The sequence below is a fragment of the Elephantulus edwardii genome, unplaced genomic scaffold (assembly GCF_000299155.1).
Source record: "Elephantulus edwardii isolate Elephantulus edwardi_28Jun2011 unplaced genomic scaffold, EleEdw1.0 scaffold00134, whole genome shotgun sequence".
Lineage (NCBI taxonomy): Eukaryota > Metazoa > Chordata > Mammalia > Macroscelidea > Macroscelididae > Elephantulus > Elephantulus edwardii.
The window spans coordinates 4,150,784-4,159,802 of record NW_006399884.1 but is presented as its reverse complement, the minus strand read 5'-3'; positions in this window follow the sequence as shown (position 1 = coordinate 4,159,802).

Sequence of the window (9,019 nt, the reverse complement as noted above, 5' to 3'; positions counted from 1 at the left end):
CCAAAATCTGAGCACTTTGACCATCTTTCAGTCTCATCTATTCATCTTTGTGAAAGATTTCCATTGTTGTTATGTATTGTTATGTGGGAACCTACCAGTGTAGTGGGAACAGTGTAGTGTGAACCTTCTAGTGTAGTGGGAACCCTCCTACCTAACCCTCCAGTGAGTTTTCAGAGACAGTAAATAACACAGGAGAAGATTGCCCATCTTTTCCTCAAGAAGCAGCTGGTGGATTTGCATTCCTTTGTGTTGGCAGCACAACTCTTTTTTTTTTCCCTCCCAATGAAGTTGTAAATTATAATAACGCAGACCAAATTGACAAATCAGTGCATTTCTATGTACATAATCAAAATGTTGCTATTATCAAAAGTAAATGATAATGTATTTATCAGGTTAGTGAGTTGGCAGCACAACTCTTTAACACAGAGCGACTAGGGCTCCCTGTACTTGATAAATGCCACTGAGTTACTTGAAACTCATAGTGACCTAATGACTAATAGCTCTGAACCCTGTCTTATCCTTAACCAGTTTCATTGTTTCTGACACACATACCCCTGATTACCCAGTTGCTGAATCAATCCATTTCATTTAGGGCCCCTCCTGAGCTGTTTTTCCACCCTTCTTAGCATGATGTCCTTTTCCAAGGTCAGGTCCCTCCTGGAAACATGCCCAAACTATGTGAAATGGAACTTAAAAGTCCTTGCCTCCAAGTAGCAACTTGGTTTTACCCTCATCAGGACAGACTTGTTTGTTCTCTTGGCAGTACATGGTATGTTTAATACTCTTCTCCACGACCACAACTGAAAGACATTGATTATTCTTGTATCATCCTTAGTTATTGTCCATTCCTCTGATGCATAGTGAAGACCATGGCTTGGATCAGGCACACCTTACTCTCTAGAATGACATCATTGCTCTTCAGTACTCTAGAGAGGTCCCTGACAGCAGACTTTCCTCATGTAATTAACCTTTTGATTTCCTGAATGTTGGTGCCAACAGTGTAGATTGTGGAACCAAACAAGCTGAAATTGTTGTTAACCATCTCAATCTCTTCTCCATCTATCATGATGTTGCCAATTGGCCCAGTGATGTGAACTTTGTTTTCTTAATGTTGAGCTACCTGCCCCTAATTTGTATTCCTAGAAAGAGCCAGGACTGGTTATTTTACATTTATAGGCTAATGTTGATGAGCTTTTTTTTCTGGTGGGGAGGCAAGGAGATTAAACTCTGGAAGAGTGGGTGTAGGGTGAGTGTGAAGGTACGAGGTTTGCTGGGAGTCATGCTGAATTTTAGCCTTAAATGCCTTTGACATAGCTTATAACGAAGGCTTCCTGATTTTGAGGAGCAGGACACCCTGCAAAAATGCTCTTGTGTGTGCGCACAGTTCAACCAAATAAGTTAGTCAACAGGGAAATTTGAACTTAGGAAAATTAAGTTATTATAAACTAACAAAGAATAATACTCAAGACCTTCAGTTATGTATGCATGACTCTGAAAATCACAAGTCACAAGAGAGGAAGATTCACCATTTAAAAAAAAATTTTTTTTCAGTGGATAGTAGAGTTGGTGGGGGGTAGAAGGAAAAATATTTACTATTTTACCAAATTTAAGAGAAAATAAAGTACAAAATCCTTTAATTCCTTACAATTAATAGCATAGGGGACACAGAAAATGTTGACAGAGCATCATCATAGTTAAAGTAATCTTATCAGAGATTATTATAGTTAACAAATATTAATATCTTGATTTAGTTTTACTTGTTTCATTCTGTTTCTGAAGGCACTATCCAGTCAGCCTAAATGAAGGTATTCTTTTTGATCTTCTATTTGTAAAGAGAAATAATGACGTGCTATCATATTTATAACCAAGTAAACAGCAGTGTAAAGAAGACTGTTCCATTATGAATAATTACTATGTGTAGTCTGGCTTCTAATTAACCAAAAGGGTTGGCAAAATACCCACTAGAAGGAGTGTTGTACTCACTAGTGAGGTATACTTATTAACTGGTTTCCTCTCAACTTCATCCAAATTCAAGTAGCTCTGGTTAAGTAATGGATTACATGTGTTGGGCTGCTAACCCAAAAATAAGTGGTTTGAATCCACCAGCTACTCCTATAAAGATTTATAGCCTCAGAATCCCAGTGGGGAAGTTCTATACTACAGAGTTTCTATTAATCATAATCAGCTCTAAGGAAATGAATTTTTATTAATTAAATTATATAAATCAATTTTACATTTGGACTTGCCAGATGGACTGGGGTTCTGGGGCCCAGAGTTTGCCAGCATTTGGGCATGCTGGGATGGTAAGACACTGAAGGGCCCTCGGGCCTGCTACCCTCAGACCTGTCTTTCACTGTTTTTGTTCAGACATTCCTCTAGGTCATATAGCCCTGGTGTATAATTTGCTGTACAGTGGTAACTTGTGGTTGCTGTGAGGCTGAATCCTGTGACACTGATGTGTCAAATGCATTAATGGTTGGTTACCCAATGCGGACAGAGAGTGGGGTGGAGCTGTAATTACTTGCCTATAGAAACCCTATGAACCTGGAGAGAGGATGAAAGATACCGAAGCATTGAGGACTCTCCTTCATAAGGTTGCTATGAGTTGCCTGCGACTCAAAGGCACTTAACAACAACAACAACAATTTCATAAAAATTTGAACTTCTAATGAATTTGCCTTATTTATAATTGTTAGAGGTTACTTTGCGACCCTTTTTTAAAAAAAGAAGAGTAAATCATATCACTTTTCATTAAAACTAAATAAAACAACAAACTAAGATATAATTGTGATAAACTATTGTGATAAAATGTAGGGGGTATAGTATTCATTCAAGATATTTTCAATTAATGAAGCGAGTTCATAAATAAGAAGCTAGAGTTAAAAGCTCAACATTCAAATGTTACCTCTATCTGCTTAGTTCAAGACTCAAATATTGATTTTGTATTTGGAATGTTCTTGAAATCTCTGAGTCTCACTTAGTACTTCTCTCCCCGCCCCAAAACAGGTTGAATATAATAGTAGTTTCTAGAAGAGGATTTGTATATCTTTGATATATATCATAAATAGGTGCATCGCCTTATTCTGTATATAGTTACCGGATGCTTTACTTCCATTTCTCGTGCTGTTTTACTAACTTGGCATATCTCTCTTCCCATATTGTCTTTGTCTTCATCTTTAGAGCAGATGTGGTGGACTCATCTTGGAATAGAAGGAAATTATACACAGCAACAGTTGAATCCACAATAAAGGGATATTTAAAAAAACAAAAAATGATCAAAAATCTCTTGTTACCATGACAAACATCTTGAAGAACACCAGAACAAAATGAATTTCTTTTCTGATCATTCAAGTCGGTCTTGGGATGACAAGAAATACTTGAATTGATCTTCTAAGTTAGATGGAAGCAAGGACTAGGCATTTCGAACTCTATTGAAAGAGTGAAATACTGATTATCCTATTACTTTACTATTGGTGACATTAATTTATATTTAATAAATTCTTATATTGAGAACATATTTACCTTCAAGATAGTAGTCATGTAAAGTTGGCACGTATATTATACTGTTGTAGACTAATAAATTGAAACATATATGCACGGATAGGAAACTGTAGAGGTCTAGAGATTAGATAAAGATTTACACTCAAATCTCATTGCCTTCTACTCAGAACTGATTGATGATCCTCCAGGGTATTTTTGAGAGGGTCTAAATCACAGGGGAGGAATGACCCATCTTTCTCCTGAGGAGTTGCTGGTAGTTCTAATCAAACAGGCTTTTTCTTTCTTTCTTGTCTTTTTAATGACTTTTTGCTTTCTTTATGTGCCATGTCTTGATGTCATTCTACAACTTGTCTGGTCCACCTCAATTTGAACTTCTACATAATAAGGTGATGATGTATTTCCCAGTCGTCCCTGACTTTTTTCTGACTAATGATAATTGAGCTTTTCATTATTCCTTTGCATAAATATAGTCTATTTGATTGCTGTGTATTTTGTCCAGGCATGTTCATATCTATATGTCCCATGATGTTTTAAAAAATATATATATTTATAAGCAAGCTCTGGTGACCTCGTGGCAAGAAGCTGAACTGCAATCCCAGAGGTGTGCGGTTCGAATCCACCAGGTGCTCTACTGAAGGAGGAACAATCTCCTCCTGTACTAGTCAGATCTGATTTGACTGTACAAACAAAAAAATAATAAAAATTTTTTAAAATATATATTTACAATTAGTGAGATTGTAAAATCCTACATCCACTTTAGAAGGTAGTTTGGCACTTCTTCAAAAAGCTGAAAATAGAAATTCCATAAGACTCAGCTATTACACTGCTTGGAGAATGAGAACAGAGGCACAGATAGAGATTTGTACACCAATGTTCATAGCAGCATTATTCGCCATCACAAGAACATGAAAACAGCCCAAATACAAATATTACATGATGCCACTGTTGTAGAATGGGACTGTCCTTGGGGTTGGGGAGAGACTGAGTAAGATGGGTTCAATAATGTATACTGCACTGAAACAGAGGAGGGAGAGAACCGTTTAAAAGAGATATATAACTAGGTATTTCTGTCATCACAGGAGACTAGAGCGAGGGCTACATGGTGGAGGGGACCTGGAGGAGGGTTTGTAAAACAATGAAAGAATCTTTTCTTTTACTTTTCCATAATTTTTGGAGTCATGTACTTATAACTTGTTAGTCAAATTTGTGTCTTCTAGGTTGCAACACCCCCATGATACATCTTCAAGGATATGAACATGTACGGCCAAGCACAATCAATAAGAGTGCATCTAAATTCCAAAATCAATCTCTATAAGAGTCTATGTGTTTCCTACTGCCAAAGGGGCCCGAGAGAAGATCTTCACCCTGAAACCCACAGCGTCCCTTTTCAGCAGGAAGTAGCTAAGAGAATACGCCATCCCCTTTTCCTTATGACTCAGGGTGAAGTCTCTCTCAGGGAGGAGTGATAGGGAATGGCAAAGGACACACTGACAAAGAAGATTGATCAGAACTGGCTTTGACAAGCACTGTGGCATTTGGACAAGAACAAACTGGGAGGAGGGTAGAGAGAATAGTGCAACAATGAATGAGTGGAAGCCCAAAATCCCTGTAAATGTTTATGAAAATTAATAAAATATAATTATAGAAAAAAAAAATAAAACAGCCCAAATGTTCAACCACAATTGAATGGATTGAGAAATTATGGTACTTTCATACTGTGAAATACTACACAGTACATAGGAGCAATGATTTTGTAAATTACTACCTAACTTGGGAAGGACTGGAGAGCATTATGCTCAGTGAACTAACTCAGTCCCATAAGGACAAATACTATATAAGGCCATTATTGTAGAGTGAGTATAAGGATCCAAGAGGGTGGAGGGTGGGAGCAGAGAGGTGAGGATTGGGGAGGCATTAATCATAGGGTTGCACAATTTGACAGGTGGAGGGAGTGACGGGTGAAGGAAATAGGAAAGATCCAGTGTGAAAAACAATGTATACAAACTTTGTAAACCAACCAGTTATAAAAATATCTATATTTACATATAAAGAAGTCATTCATCACGCAATATTTTATTTTATCATGAAAACTCTGACCTCATTTCTACCATCAATCCTATATTTTTGAACCACTGAACTTTTCTGTTTCCAACTCTTGCCAATAATTCCCAGCAGGTATCAATGTATTTTTATTTCATGTTGTTGTGTACTGTAGAGTCAGGACTGATCCATAGCTGACCTTGTGGCGGGTTTTCGGAGGCAGTTAATCTCATGAGAGGAGATTGCCCATCCTTCTATCGTGAAGCAGCTGGTAGCCTCAAACCTCCTGTCTTTGCGATTAAGTGCAGCTTCTTGCCTCTAGGCCACCAGACATCTCTTTTTATTTCATCCTTGATTAATTTCCAACAGCAAATTTTGCTAAGAAATCTTCAATTTTTTTCTATATGTGGCTTTAGTTAGTGGTTAGTAAAAAAATTTGAACAATCGTCATTTAGCGAATCTTCCTTATATGCATATGGATTTTATCATAACACTAACAGCATTATACATCAGAATTATCTTGAAATGTCCTTTTTGCTGATAAATGTCCTCAGCATATGCTTCTTGTCATAGTTATTTATTGTTGTTGTTAGGTGCCATCCAGTCAAGTACAATCCACAGCGACTCTATGAATAACAGATCTGACCCTGTCCTATCTTATGCTTTCCTCACACTTCCTGACACACTAGAGCCTATTGGGGCAGTCACCATGTCAACCCGCTTGATCAAGGGTCTTCTTCTCCTTCACCAACCCTCTGCCTTTCCTAGCATCATGTCATCTCCAAGGAATAAGCCCTCTTAGCAATATGGCCGAAGTATGTAAAGATTATCTTTATCATCTTTGCCTCCAAAGAACACTTGGGCTGTACTTTCTCCAAGACATATTTATTTGTTCTTCGGGCAGTCCCTAGGATGTTCAATACTCTTTTCCAACACTACAGCTCAAAAGCATCAATTCTTTTCTATCATATTTATTCATTGTCCAGCTCTCAGATGCAAGTGTTTGAAGCAGTTGTACCATAGTCTTCCAAAATGGCATCATTACTCATCAATAATTACTACCGGTCTATTTCAGTTCATTAATGTCTAGGAAGCTGCTCTGGTAGCCTAGTGGTAGGGAGTAGTGCTGCCAACCCAAAGGTGAGTAATTTGAATTCACCAGCTTCTCCACAGAAAGATAGGTCATCTCCTCCTATGTAGTGTAATGCCTCTTAAAACCCACTAGAGAGTCAGCAATGAATTGATTCCTACTTCATGGCAATGAGTTGTTATTATTGTTAATGCCTAGGATAGTGACCATTATTTATTCTGTTTTATTTTTGCATTTCTACCTTCAATTTTGCTAGATTTTTATTTTGTCTACTCCATGTTCCAGATATTGTTATTGTTACTATGTTCCATCAAGTTGGCTATGACTCATAGTGGCACAATGAACAGTGGCTCTGAACCTTTTCCTCTCTGCCATTGTCACCATCATACTTGAGCTCATTGTTATAGTCACTGTGTCAATCCATTTTGTTGAGGGTCTTCCTCTCTTATGCTGACCCTCCACTTTTCTAAGCATGGTGTCCTTCTCCAAGCACTGACTTCTCTTTTAAAAAATATTTTTCTTTTATCATCTTTTTTTAATTGAGATTTTAATGAAAGTTTATAGAGAATTTGGATTTCCATTCATTCATTGTTGCATATTTTCCTCCCTGCCTACCCACCTCCAGTTTGCTTTTCTCTTTGAAAAAAGAATTCTCTCATTGTTGTTCATTGACCTCTCTTATAAAATGCGCAAAGTATGTGAGACAGAGTTGCATCATCCTCGCTTCCTAGAAGACCCTTATTTCACTTGCTTCAGAACAGGCTTACCTGTTGTCTCGGCAGTTAATGAACTATTCAGTACTCTTTTCCAACACCACAATTTAAAGGTATAAATTCTTCTGTCATTCTTTATCATTGTCCAACTTGCACATGCATAACAAATAATGGAAATGACCATGGCTTAAATCAGGCACACCTTAGTCTTTAAGCTGACATCATTGCTCTTTAGTTCTCTGGAGAGGTCCTTGATAGGAAGATATTCTCAATGCAGCTTGTCTTTTGATTTCTAGACGGCTTCTATCAAGTGGATCCCAGTAAGATGAAATTGTTGAGAACTTCCATCTTTTCTTCAATCATGATGTTGTCTGTTGACAGAGTGGTGATGACTTTTGTTTTCTTGGTGATATAATCCATATTGAAGGTTGTAATCTTTGATTTTCTACAGCAACTGCTTCAAGACCTCCTCATTTTCAGTGAACAAGGTTGTGTCATCTACATAAAACAGGTTGTTGATGTAGCTTCCTCTGCTCCTGATGTCACATTCTGTTTAAAAACTCCAGCTTCTCTAATGATCTGTTCAACATACAGATTGAATAGGTATGGAGAAAGGATCCATTCTGACACATTCCTTTCTTGATTTTCAACCATGTAGTGTTGCCTTGCTCTGTTCTAACAACAGCTTCTTGATCTAGGTATATTTTTTTTACATCAACACAATTAAGAGTTTTGGGATTCCTATTCTTCTCAATGTTAGCCTAAATTTGTTGTGATCCACACAGTCAAATATCTTTGTATAGTCAATAAAACACAGATAGACATCCTTCTGGTATTCTTCAATTTCTGCCAAGATTCAGCTGACATCAACAATGATATTCCTAGTGCCATGGTCTCTTATAAATCTGACTTAAATTTCTGTAAGTACTCTATCAAATGTACTTCTCTAGCCTTTTTTATTTTATAATCTTCAGCAAGATTTGCATGTGATATTAATGATATTAATCTATAATTTCCCACATTATTTTGAGTGAATTTTTTGGGGATGGCAATCAACGTGGCTCTCTTCGAGTCAGTTGGCCACTTAGCTGTCCTCCAAAATTCTTGGCACAACTTAGTGAGCAATATAGGGATGCATCTGTTTGTTGAACTATGCCAATTGTATTCTATGAATTGCTGGTGTGCTATTTATGCCAAACTTCAGTGAAATTTGATTGTCTTCCTTTTTAATGGTTGCTTATACCCATTTCTTTTTATTTTGGTTGTGCCACATCAGTCTTGTTTTTCTAAACTACTATTAATTATAATGAAAGATTATAGGTCACATCAGCCTTTTATTTAGGAAGTAGATGGCCAAACCTGCTTCCCGGTCTGTCTTAATCAGGGAGCTCTACCAAACCCTGTCCACAATGGGAAACCCTTTTGGACTTTGACACACCAGTACCACTAATTTCAGTATCACATCAACCTCAAGTAATCTTAGTACAGCAAACTGACATACAAGCGCTGCACCACTTAGAACAACATTCTCTCCAGACAATTAATACCAGGTCTGATAAATTTCACCAAATGATATACCATCAGCACACGAAAGTCCTGTAGGCTTTACTCTATGTCATTAAGGTAGACCTAATTTGAGGAAGTCATTCTTTCCTAATTATATTTTGAATGCCTT